Raw genomic sequence first — 13,797 nt, 5'->3', positions numbered from 1 at the left:
CTTTCCTTTAGCTGGTTGACTTAAAAATCTATTTTAGAAATGCAATGATAAAGACTATTTAAAAACACATTACTTCTATTTTTTTGTCCTTTGGGGCCCCTTTATTAACAATAACTCACAGCACAGTATTTCAGATGGACAGTGTTAGCCGGCTAAGACTCAGGAGGCTGCCTCACCAAGTCAAGCAGGACTGAGAAGCCCAATCAGGGGGGCGGCCACATGTCAAGGTAATAAGAGCACTTGGAGTCAGACAGCCCTGCAGTACCTCCTTGGGCTGGGGCCCCAGAGAGGACAACTGGGCACTGGTTGGCAGTTGTGCCCTCAGCTGTGTTTATAAGCTTGCTCTTCCAGGTAGAGCTGCATCTTTAAAATATCGGACGTCATGATTTTTAGGGGTATTAGCCAGGGGTCATGCATGTGGACATCCTGTTTGTCTGCCAGGATCCATGGGAAATCCTTGATGACCTATGTCTTCTCCATGTTTCTTCTCTTGTGTGCACAAGGACTGTGAATGTGCAGCCTGGAGGGTTATGATCCAGGACAGCATCACACACACTAATCTTCAGGATGAAGGCTCGCAGCAGCTTCTCCACATGAACAGTAGGGAGTCAGAAGGGCAGCTGAGTGATCTCAAAGACAAACTTCTCCACTGGATGGTGTTCCTTATCAAAAATTACCTTCTCCACATGGTTGTTCTCCAGGAGTGGTTTGACGCAGTGAAGTGTGTCCTGAATGTCCTGGTTCAGCTCCGGGTGACAGGACATCTGAACTGGCATGTTGGACTTCTTGCACTTCTGGAAGATGCCCACTGGGTAGACCTCGCACACATAGAGGATCAGGTGCAAGGCCACCTCCAGAAACTCGGAGAGCACATCGGCCACCACTTAGCCAAAGTTGAGGTCTTGGTGCATGAGCGTGGTCATCCTTGGCCGCCTGGGGGAGGGCGCAGAGGTTGTCAGCAGGGACCCACAACACCCCGCCTCGCACGTGGGAAATGCAGCCCGGTCAGGCCATTACTTCTATTTTAACCATGGGAAGTTAAAACATTTTCAGTTGCTTTGGTTAATTTTTTTCTTTACTGCAACTTTAATTTTGTAAGTATTATTGGAGAAAAGTCAGAACTATGATAATCTTCCATTTGCTTCTAAGGAAAAGAATTTGAAAGTAGTCATCAGCATTAAAATAAATTGTGTGCTGGTGGTAAGTAACCCTCAATGTAGGTATCTGCACTGTGGGTATCTACAGAGGTCAAACCAGTTTGGAGAATTTTAACAACTGTTTCTGAATGCATGAAACAATATTTTTATAGTATTTATATTATAAATAAATCATACAATACTATTTCCTATTCTGTCACATACCAATGTGGCATTTTACAACAAGTGTAATGCCATCTGATTCTTACAAAAGTGAATCATTTAAACAAGTCAGTAAAATAAACATTAGTATCCGCTTTTAGGCATACAGATTATAAAACAAGTTTCCTTTGATTATTTTGCATAGCAACAGACAAATAAAAATCAAACAGGAATTAAATGGCTAAATATGCAAGAGATCATTATTCACAGTGGCATGGCTACATGGAATACATTATTATATGCTTATTCTTTCCTTTTGTTGAATTTCCAGATAAAAAGCACTTGTTTTTAAAGGTTCACAAAACAGCATAATAACAAGAATAATCAAAGAGAATGTAATGTAGGTGTTAGTTGAGGTTAATAAACTATGGCCCAATGTTTCTACCCACTGCAGACCATTTCCAAATCTACACAATGGTTACAGAAACCATTTCACATCTTTCCTAACCCAGAAAAAAACATCTTGCCTGCCTCCCCAGAATCCAGTTCTAATCAGAAGCAATCTTTTCTTTCAATTAACATCCATATGATGTGTCACATTTAGTCCATCTTTTATGGCCAAATTTAATGTCACTACAAAAGAAAGCAAACGGGATAATAGTCACATGTATTAGCATCTATAAAGCTGTAAAGGATGAAGGTATCTAAATCAGGGCTTGAAAAATCTTTTCCTTAATAGTCTCAGGACTCAACCGGATGAAGTTGCTGATGACCCATTTATTGATAATTTCCCAGGTCTACTGGCGCTGGTTCCATTCATAGTACTGGAGATATGAGGGAACTGTGGGTGAGGAGACTGCACTGGAGTCCTGGGGCTGGGCAAACAAGAAGAGGTGGAGGGAACACCTCCTGCTGGGCTGTTGGCCTTGTCACTCCCAGAGTCACTTTCCAGTTCTCCAGCATTTGTCAGTCCATCTCTCTGGTGACTGATTGTCATTCTTTTACAAGTTGGCTGAACTCTGTTTTTTAAAGGAAGTGGGCCATTTCTTCTCCAGGTGTAAACGTAGGCAATGTCCATTAGTGTATAGTAATCCCTTAAAGGTTCCTTTTTATACATGACATCAGTCTGGAAAGTATTAGGTATGTCCATTTTACTCCTGAGAAACTTCCTCAAGTGCATCACAGTCATTGCTGCTGGACATCGTAAGTATCTTTTATCATTCATCTCCTCCTTTGACTTCTCTTTGTTTACCTCTGATCAGATCTGTTCTGATCAAAGAACTCAATAGATAAGCTTATTATCTCATCGTCAGTTATAATTCAATAATTCTCACCAGCAACCTCTCCTCTGTCTTCATTAGAACCATTGGCAGCATCAGCTGAAGCTTCCTTTCTTTCTTAAATGATTTTTTGGGACAGGCCTTAAGTAACACAGGCTGGCCTTGAACTCATTATGTAGCCAAAAGTGGGATTTCAGATCCTGATATTCTTGCTTCCATCTCACAAGTGCTAGAATTATAGTTGCTCACTATGCTTGGTTTTCTCTTCTGTCTTTAACACACACAACACACACACACACACACACACACACACACACACACACACTTCCAAATATGAAATAAACATCAATATTTATGTTTCTGAGCCTATTTTACTTTGCTGAACATGTGTGCTTCAGGTCCATTTATCATTTCCTCACAAATGACAAATTTTTCTGTATAGCTCAATAAATAACTCTATTATGCATGCATCCCACATTAATTTCTTTATCTAGTTGTAGTGATAGGATTTTAGCCTTGTTCTACATCTTCTAGTATCTTCTTTGATTTCATCTTCTCAATGTTTTTATTTTTTATTTTACTGGTAGCCATTATGACTGTATTTATCTGGCAGCTAAACATTCTGATTGTTGTTTTTACACATCAGCCAATTGAATTTTTTTACTTGAAAAATTATAGTTTATTTCCATTCATTGATTGATTTTTATTTTTTGCTCATTTTGAAGTTCTTTATTTATTCTGGATTTTTAATTCTATGTTAAATTCAATAGGAGGCAAAGATTTTCTCCCATTTTATGGGCTGTCACTTTACTCTGTTAATTCCTCTCTTTGATATGTAAACCTTTTAATTTTGTATAATCACATTCATCATTTATTGCTATTTTTTGATTATTGGGGTCTTATCTGAAAGTCATCATCTGTGCCTAGAGCTTGAAGTATTTTCCCTATGTTTTTCTTTAGCCTAGTGGTTTTCAACTTTCCTAATGCCATGACCCTTTAATGCAGATCCTCATGTTTTGGTGACTCCCTATCATAAAATTATTTCATAACTGTAATTTTGCTACTGTTATGAATCATAATGTAAATATCTAATATGCAGGATATCTGGTATGCAATCCCAAGGGGTTGCAACCCACAGATTGAGAACCATTGTTCTAATCCCTTCAAAGTTTCTCATCTGTATTAAGGGATGTCTAATTTAATTTGTGTTGAGTTTTATACAGAGTATCATGTCTTATTCTTGTTATAAAATAATCAAAAAATATACAGGTTCAAGATGAGTTCAGAGAAAGTCCAGAGTTAATCAAGAGGTATGAGAGCTTTACTTTTCAGACTGAGAGATACAGGGCAAACACACAATTTGGATTAGTGCCTTTTCCAGGTCATTTGGTTGATTAGTGGCAGGAATGACAGGAAAGTGAATTTTTTTTGAAAGTGAATCTTTAATCAGACCTCTTTTCATCGGTCTCAATGTCTAAGAAAGGTCAGAAACTTTTTAAAGTATGTATAATAAAAATAGATTATTATTTGAAGGCTTTATTAGTTAACAAAAAGAAAAATCTAAATATAGTGACAACATTTCTTAGTAGTAGTAACAGAAAATAGTACCTCTGTTAATATCATCCCTATATCCTTATGTGATTAAAATTATTTAAGAAACATTCTACCATTTAATAAATTTTATATTGAGAATGTGGGTGAATAGAATTAACAGTAAAATGTTATGTGTACCTTGTGTTTCACAGAAGCTAGAATTAAGTACATTAGGTATAAATCAACTTGAATAAATATCAACCCTAAAACTGAAAAAAAATATATCTCAAAATATGTGTTTTAAGAGTGGGGGTGGTTTATGCCTGGCTCCCACATTTTATGTGCACTGCTTTCAAATCTTTCTCATTTCTTCTCTAACATTTGGGGGAATGAAATTTCACTTAAAGTTTAAGATGATTGTATAAAGAATTTGACCCTTAACCAGCAGTAAAATGATAGATAGCTCTATAGATAGATGAATACAGATAATACACATTAATATAGGACAATTTTAATGTTCATGTGGAGGGAGCCAGTTTTGTTCCTTCATGTCTATCAGTTCACATTATTTAGATAAGTTTTTTTTATTGAGTATACAGTATATTTTCCTACATTTAAGAAAAATCAAATGATTGATAACCCACACAATTTTCTTCCTTTTTCTTTTTGTCTAATGATATTCTCTCCCCTCACTGGAGCTTCATTATAAATTTTAGAAAGTGATTCTTGAATTATAGAAATATACTTGATTTATGGGGTAGAAGAGCTTTGTCGTGTTAATAGGTCATGTAGGGTTAATTGTTTGACTCAAAGATTAGTGATAGCATTTTAAATGAGTATTTATTTATCATTTAGGGAATTGTGATAAATGTAAATGTGGTATCTATGTACTCATAAATTGTATGTTATAAATGACAGGAATACATACAATGTCACATATTTATGGAGTTGAGAATTTCCAAAACTTTTCTTAAAATCTCTGCTTGTTCAAGCTCTGAAAGTGTCTGTTTACTAGTAGTAGCTTGATCAGTGGTTAGAGAAGAAATCTGGTTTGTGGATGCTACTGTAGATGTGGAAATTACAGGTACAACAGGCACCGGGGAATCATTAGGTATTGTGTCTAGAGCAGCTATTGTCTCTGGTGGAGATATGGTGGTTGGGACAGCTTTACCCTCTGGAAGAGCTATGATTTCTTGTGCATCTGAACAAGGTTTGGGACCTGATGTATCCTGAAAAGATACTGGCAGGACACCTGTGGTCTCTGGTGAAACTGGAGCTGGAGACTGTGCTGTTGCTGCAGCTACAGAAGAGCTTGTGGTGCTGTTTTCTTTTGCAGATACAGTGGCAGCATTCTGAGGAAGATGAACCACACCATTGGTGGTTATCACAGAAGAGCTTGTGGTGCTGTTTTCTTTTGCAGATACAGTGATAGAATTCTGAGTAAGAAGAATCACACCATTAGTGGTTATAATTTGGGGAGAAGAGATGTAGAGCTCAAGTAGGAGATTTAATGTTTACCTCTGAATGGTTATCATTCACCCCAATATTATTTTTATCTGGACATGTAGATGGCTGGGGATCTTGTGGGGAATGTGAATTCTCATGATCAGGCTGTTTCTTCTGGTGCGATGCTCCCCAGTTACTCAGCTGTTGTTTAAGTTTCCAGTAAGAATGGCCTTTTGGGAAATTGTTGATGTAGCCTTCACTGAACTGTGGGGGGAAAAGCACGAGAAGTAAAAGAATCCATTGATTTATTGGCTATCAGATCATTGTTGACCACACAACCAACAGTGTTTTTATTGTCTAACTGTTGGAGACTAGTCTACAATGGATGGAGTGATTATCTGATTCCACTCTCTTGCATCCAACTTACTCATTCTCTCCATTTTCAGGTGGTTGTTAAGAGCACTGTATCTTAGAGGGGTATGTTTGAAGCACATTGCAACAGACCAGCAATGGAAGCTTGGATCTGTACTATGCCTACCAATAAGTAACTGAATGACTTTAGGAAAGCCTACTCATTTATAAAGTGATTTATGTTAAATTATAAAGCCATGTGTAACTCTGTAACATGTCCTTGGAAATAGTTATGCTTTTCATCCTCTTGATCAGATGATCATCTTTATGAGGTCAAGGGCATTTCTTTTCTTCAAATTAGAACTACATGGAAAATATTCATTAGATATTCATTAGAATGAGTGATTTCATAGACTTGATGATAATAATCCATTCTAGAGTGAAATTTTAGTATTTAATAGCATTTTACTTAGATATACAATATTTTACTTCAATCAACAAAAATAAAGGTTTAAAATGATGTTTAAAAGTGAAGGAGAATTAATTAAAAATATTAACTAAAAGATTCCGTGGCTGGGTAAGTCATAGACCCAAGGGGAGAACCCAATACTATTATTCGACTAAATGGACATGTTAATAAACTGTCCCCCTAGGTTCTTATCTTTATTCCTATATATTAGTGCATTTCTCAACCCTAATAAAAGAAGCATCTTTTTTGTAGTTGATGGTGAATGACTCAGAGACCCACAGATAATCAGTGTGTAGATAGTAAAATTCTATACAGTGGTCAGTGAGGCATCTATACATTTATATTTTATTCCATTTACTCGAGGCTCAGAGATCATCAAGGCAGAAATATTGTAAGACCTAGAGAGATAAATGTCTGTAGCGAAACAGTGTCTGCTGGAGATGCATATAGTTAAACACAGGAACTCAAAGTGGATGAGACTGCACACACAAGAGTTGTGCAAGATTGAGACAACCAAAATCCCAGTGGTGGAGGCACTAAGAAGGTCCCACCTCTATCAAAGGAGCTGTTGGCAATTCATGGCTGTTGGGGAAGAGACAGAGTCAATTTTCTTTAAAAATGTGGACCTTGAAAGGCTTTGTATGCCTCAGTAGATAGCCCCACACCACACACATACAGGCAGCACTAAATGGACTGATTGAATACTTGTAAAAAAGAAACCACATAAAATTTGGAGGAAAAATTGGTAGGGAGGATAGGGGAAGTATTGTAGTGGAGAGAATAGGAGATGAATTTGATTTAAATATCTATCTATATATCTTGTTTCCTTTGAGGTGATATGTATATTTTTACATTAAAACAGATGGCTAAAATTTGTCATTAGAATTGCTTTAGAAAACTTTCAAAGAAGAAAGAGTTTATATGTACCACACACACACACACACACACACACACACACACACACACACACACACACACAAAGAACTACAGGGAACTGAGTAAAGCTCAGGGATGAGAGAAGTGGCCACCATAGGGAAGAGTACACCAAATGGTTATCCAGTGCCAAACAGTCATCTCTGAAAACATACATACAAGTAACATTATATGGACTCAACTGGCTGTATTTCTGGGTATATACATATATACAAACACATATGTGCATCCAATAACATTGATGACAAAAGAGGCCACAATCTGAAGGAGAGTAGGGATGGGGCATATGAGATGGTTTAGAAGGAAGAAAGGGAAGGAAGAAATGTTGTACTTAAAATTGAATCTCAAAAATAAAAGATGAATTTAGAGGCATTTATAGTAAGTATAGATATCCCAGGAAGAGATAGTTTTCCTTATCTGTTTGTTCATATTTATTATTACTTATTTTATTTAAATAGTTTTCATGTAATACTTTGTGTTGGGCCTTAGTCTACTGGTTTACAAATACAAACTTCTTTAATTCTTTAACTACATGGCAAGATGAGTATTGCTATATCTTTATACAGATAAGAAAAGTGAGTTATAGAGAGAGAAGTTATCTTTAGAAAAAAGTGATTCCAAACCAACACATATTTCTCTGTTTATTTATTCATTTTTGTATGTCTTAATTTTTGAAACAAGGTCTCTCTCTATCACCCTGCCTGCTCTGGACCTGTTTAGACCAGGCTGACCTTGAACTCACAGAGATCTGCCTGCCTCTGCCTCCAGAGTATTGGTATTAAGAATATATGCCATCAAACCTAGGGACCCAAGTCCACATTTTAATTAGAGATTAGAGGATCAAGGAGAGAGTGTATTGGGTCAAAGGAAGAGAAATGGGAAGGATACATGAGGCCTGGAGCAAGAAAGGAAAGGTAGAAAACAGAAGACTGAAACATGACAAATGCCAAGTCCATCCAAGGAAAGAGAATTCTGAGTAATTAATAAAGGCACCAGAAGAATGCAAGGTCAGCATTGCCTTTATTTGAAATAAAAAAAAAACATGAACTTTTGAATTTCTGAATACTAACCTTTTTGAAGACCTTTTGAAAATTGGTCATTCTTTTCAAACCCAGAAGGAAGCTTCTCTTAAAGGACATTTTACTTTGAAGAGCTCCTTTGATCTGAATCTTGTCCCCAGTCTTAGGATCAAAGGTGGAGGAGCCAGATGAGTGGCTCCCTGGGATTTTTCCTTAAAGTCAACTGCTGATGGGAGTTGAGTGCTGGCACTCTTTAGGTTACTGGGTCATTGCTAACATCTGTGTTTCATAGTGATTGGTGAAGGTATTTCTAGATTACCTCCTTATATCCAGTTTTTTCCCCCTAATTCCTGCTCTCATTTGACCATTTGAGGTTTGGGCAGTTTGAAGAGTTTTATATATTCTGAACACAGGACAAAGATTATTCTTTAGGACAGTGACTTTCAACCTTCCTAATGCTTCAACTCTTTAATACAGTTCCTCACGTTGTGGTGACTCCCCCAATGATAAAATTATTTCTGTTGCTATTTCATAGCTGTAGTTTTCCTACTATTATGAATCATAATGCAAATATCTGTGTTTTCCAATGGTCTTAGGTGACCTTTATGAAGGGGTTATTTGACCCCCAGACAGGTTGTGGCCCACAAGTTTAGAACCACTGATTTAGGCATATGTGGATTTGTGGGAAGGACCAAGAATTACCTCCAAAAACACAGCAAATTGAAACAAAATAAAATAACCCTGAATAAACAGATTTTCTCATTCCACAATAAAATAATGGTTTATTTTTTATTAAAATGTCATTTCTTTCAATCTAGAGGTATTTGATATCTAGAGAGTTTTTATTAAATGTTAAGTTACTGAAAGGTGGACCTCATGGTGCTTATTCAGGTCTTAAAGCCTTCTAAGATAGTGTGGAGATTACATTGTAATTTCGTTCACTTACACTATACTTTACAGTTTCTGCATGGGTTCACACTTATCCTTCTATAGCTCTTTGTGAAGTACATGTTATTATTAATATTTTATACACAGAAAAAGCTTGGCTTTAAGAGATTTAAAACTTTTCCAAGGTTGTCCTGGTTGGTCAGCATTAGAGATGGGTTTTATTAAAGCTTGCAACTTTTGAGCACAGCTGAGCTCTCTCCCCTGTGGTAATCACAGTGGTGATTACCACTGTGGTAATCAGTGGTAGGGTCCAGGGGAAAAGTTCCATGGCTTTGGGGCAGTTGGTTTTAGATGTTATGTTGGAAACATGGTAATCTTGAAGAGTAAATATCACCCACTTTATTAGCCCCTATAGTCTACTTTCTATTTATTTATTTATTTATTTATTTATATATGTATGTATTTATGTATTTATTTATTCAAGACAGGGTTTCTCTGTGTAGCTTTGGCTATCCTGGAACTAGTACTGTAGACCAGACTGGCCTCAAACTCACAGAGTTCCACCTGCCTCTGCCTTCTGAGTGCTGGGATTAAAGATATACATCATCACTGCTAGGCTGTTTACTTTCTTTGTATTCACTTCAGTCATAGTACTATGTCAAAACAGGGAATTGGCTATACATTATATGGAGTTCAGAAAGAAGCCAAGAGCACAGGCTATGCTCAGTATGTATTTGAAAGCCATGAAACTTTACAATGTCGTGAGGATATAAATGGAAGAAGCTAGGATATGAATGTAGAGAAGAGGAGGAGCACAAAAGCAAACAGGAAAGAATGATTTCTAAGACCAATAGCAGAATGCAAAGTAGGCTTTATCTTTAAGATATTTAAAGTCTACATGGAAAACAGTTTAAAAATTAATGATAGTACAAGGTAACACACTGTTTAATTATAAGTATATTTGAATATAAGACTCTAGGTTAGTATTTATTCACTTTTACTTTTATAAGTGAGACAGGACTGAGAAGTTTGCTGTTGGTTGTGTTAGGGATTGAGTCTACACAGCCCTGTCCTCTTTTAAGCACTGGCAGTTAGAACATGTCTTCATCACCCTTTGAGTTTACATTGGCCACTCTTGTAGCTTCCTGATTGGTCTTTTTATGTGTGTTTTGTCATGAGCTGTATGTTCTCTCTTTAGAATCTAGGGATTACTCATATTTTTCCCTTTTATATATTTTTTATCATTTTTTTATTTGAATTAGAAACAAGATTGATTTACATGACAATCCCACCATTTTATATTTTTTAAAGGCAGTTTCATTTTCAACTCTTACATAAAAACATAAAATCAGACTTAGCATGTAATGGTGGGACATTTACTATGTTTTTTGCTAGCTTTGTGAAACTCATAGTCCAGAAATGGTTATCAGCACTCACCCTCTTGCACAGCAAAGCTTTTTCTATCTGTCACTGAATATATTGGCCAACCTCTTCTCACCTTTGTTTTCCTTGCACTCTCTCTAGCTTTTGATAAAGTTTGGAAATCTCAATCAGATCACACACTAAATATTTGTAATTGGTAGATAAAGTGGATACTTACTGGGAAGCAAGCACCTAGAGCACAGATACATAGAACCAGTGGCAGAATCTTCATCTTTCTTGTTCTGTTGAGTTCTGGGGAAATCAGAAAAGTAGCTAATTAGTTGTAAGAAAAGGATGAAGTTTTGTAAATGAGTTATTTTGTTAGGATGCAATGTTTGAGAGACTGATGGTCTGAAAAGTACATATTGTTAGTCTACAGCAGTGAGCAAAATTACTTTAAACATTAAGCACATTCTTTCAGGAAGGAATGATTGAAGGACAGTCAAAAATTATTTCACTAAAGCATGAACACTTTTGGTAGACAATAAACCCTGCCTAGACAAGGCTGGGTCTGAAGAAATTTAATGATAAGAAAATATAAAGGGGTGATGGGAAGATGGCCCAGCCAAGATAGTTGTGTGAGAACATAGGGACCTGACCTAAAGACAGGCATGGTCTTGTAATTCCAGCACTGGCGAGTTGGAGGCCAGTCTCTCTCTGAGACCCAGGTCTTACTGGTTAGACTTCAGGCTGGCCAGAAAAAATAAGATCCCAGGGAGAGACTTTATCTCAAAACAAAACAAAATCCAAACAAAACACCAAAACACAATAGGAGCAATAAGAATGAGAGTGGATGGATCCAAAGGAACAAAATCCAAGTTTGACCTGTGGCCTCCACTCACACGGACACATGGACACACACACACACACACACACACACACACACACACACACACACACACACGTGTGCGTGCACCCAGACATGCACACACACATGCATAGACACACAAACACAGACACACACACAGAGACAGACAGGCAGACAGAAAAAAGAGAGACAGAGAGAAGAAGAGAGGTAAAGAAAGGGATGGAGAGAGTGTGTTTTGGAGAACTATCATATAAACTGCTTGAAACAGAGCATATTAAAAATTTTTGTTTTAAGGTTTCTTGGAATATCCCGTTAGGCAGAGAAGATTCTCCTTGTCTCTATGTTATGGAGTTGGAAGAGAACCAGATCAAGCACACTCTTTCCCAAGTTTCATTGTCCTCAAGATTTTCTATCTGATTGATTAAAAAATTAACAGAAGTTAAGAATTCATTGTATTCATTCATTTTTTATTTTTTAAAATTTTCTTATTTTTATTTTTTATTTTAGAGGCACTCATATTTACATATCCATCCCCCTATTCCCTCACCCTCCCATCCTCCCACATTCCCCGCCCGGACCCCCCCAATACACCCTCACCTCCTCCCCAGGGATAGTGAGGCCCTCCACGGGGGACCTTCAAAGTCCATCATATCATTTGGGGGTGGGTCTAGGCCCTCCTTGCTGTATCTGGGCTGCAATAGTATCCCTCCATAGGGAATGGGCTCCCAAAGTCCATTTGTGCTCTAGGGATAAAGACCGTTAGAGGCCCCATAGACTGTCTTGGCCTCCTAGCTTGCACCCATATTCAGAAGGCTTTGTTCAGTCCAATGCTGGTTCCCCAGCTTTATGACAGGTTTCAATGCTCTCACTCGGTCAGGTAAACTGTTTCTATGGGTTTCTCCAGCACCATCTTGGCTCCTTTGCTCATCCCTCCTCCCTCTCTGCAACTGAATTCAAGGAGTATGGTTCAGTGCTTAGCTGTGGGTACCTGTTTCTGCTTCCATCAACTACTGGATGAAGGCTCTAGGAATGGTAACCAAGGTAATCATCAGTCTCATTATAGGGGAAGGGCATCAAAGGCAGCCTCTCCAGCACTGCCTAGATTCTTAGTTGGGGTCATCCCATGTGGATCCCTGTGCCAGATCTCTCTCCAAACCTGTACTTTCTCCTGCTATCAAGGCATCTTCTTTCTTGCCCTCCTCTATTCCACACTTAAGAAAGTGCTCATCATCCTTAGCCATCAGGGAAATGCAAATCAAAACAACTCTGAGATACCATCTTACTCCTGTTAGAATGGCTAAAATAAAAAAAAAACAACAACAATGATAGTCTATGCTGGAGAGGATGTGGAGAAAGAGGAACACTCCTCCATTGCTGGTGGGAGTGCAAACTTGTACAACGACTTTGGAAATCAGTATGGCAGTTTCTCAGGAAAATGGGAGTCAGTCTACTTCAAGATCCAGCAATTCCTCTCTTGGGCATATACCCAAATAATGCACATTCATACAATAAGGACATCTGTTCAACCATGTTCATAGCAGCATTATTTGTAATAGCCAGAACCTGGAAGCTACCTAGATGCCCCTCAACTGAAGAATGCATAGAGAAAATGTGGTACATTTACACAATGGAGTACTACTCAGCAGAAAAAAACAAAACAAAAACAATGGAATCTTGAAATCCGCAGGCAAATGGATCGAACTAGAAGAAACAATCCTGAGTGAGGTAACCCAATCACAAAAAGACAAACATGGTATGTTCTCACTCATATGTGGTTTTTAGACATAGAGCAAAGGATTAACACCCTACAACCCACACCTCCAGAGGAGCTAGGAAACAAGGAGGACCCCAGGAGAAGATTGCATGGTCCCTTGAAGAAGGGAGTGTTACAAGAACCCTTGAGCAAATTGGAGGCATGGAAAGGGGGAGAGGAAGGAGGTGAGAAGCGGAGATGGGGAGGGGGAAAAGAACAAAAGGACTGAGACATTTTATTCATTCTTGTATCAAAGGCCTAGCACATGGTACAGAGTTGAAAATGTTCTTTTGAATAACTGCTTCTAAAGATTCTTAATCTTTTGGCCACTGGTTATAGGAGAGAAATAGAAGAGAAGGGTGAGAGTTAACTTTTTTTCTTTTTTAATTGTACACACAATGTTTACACAATGTTATGTTTATTTCAAGTCTTAGAAAAGAGAAAAAGGTTAAACCATTTTGTAGAGATGCACATCAGGGTAAGAATAGTCAGTTGCCATGGTCTAGCCTGCAGTTTGTCAAACTGCAATAGCTGTAGCAGATTTGGTTTAAATCCATGGTCTGTTACTTACTGTGTGACTGTGAGTGAGTTTCAGCC

The 13,797-nt window shown here is 37.7% G+C and overlaps 1 pseudogene; it reads right to left on the bottom strand.

The window, feature by feature from the left end:
* Positions 1 to 321: 321 nt before the first annotated feature.
* Positions 322 to 923, bottom strand: LOC100767902 (annotated as a pseudogene).
* Positions 924 to 13,797: the final 12,874 nt, after the last annotated feature.

The sequence above is a fragment of the Cricetulus griseus genome (assembly GCF_003668045.3).
Source record: "Cricetulus griseus strain 17A/GY chromosome 1 unlocalized genomic scaffold, alternate assembly CriGri-PICRH-1.0 chr1_1, whole genome shotgun sequence".
In the NCBI taxonomy this organism is placed as follows: Eukaryota; Metazoa; Chordata; class Mammalia; order Rodentia; family Cricetidae; genus Cricetulus; species Cricetulus griseus.
Note: the sequence above shows the minus strand (reverse complement) of the source record. Positions and strands in the feature narration are given on the sequence as shown.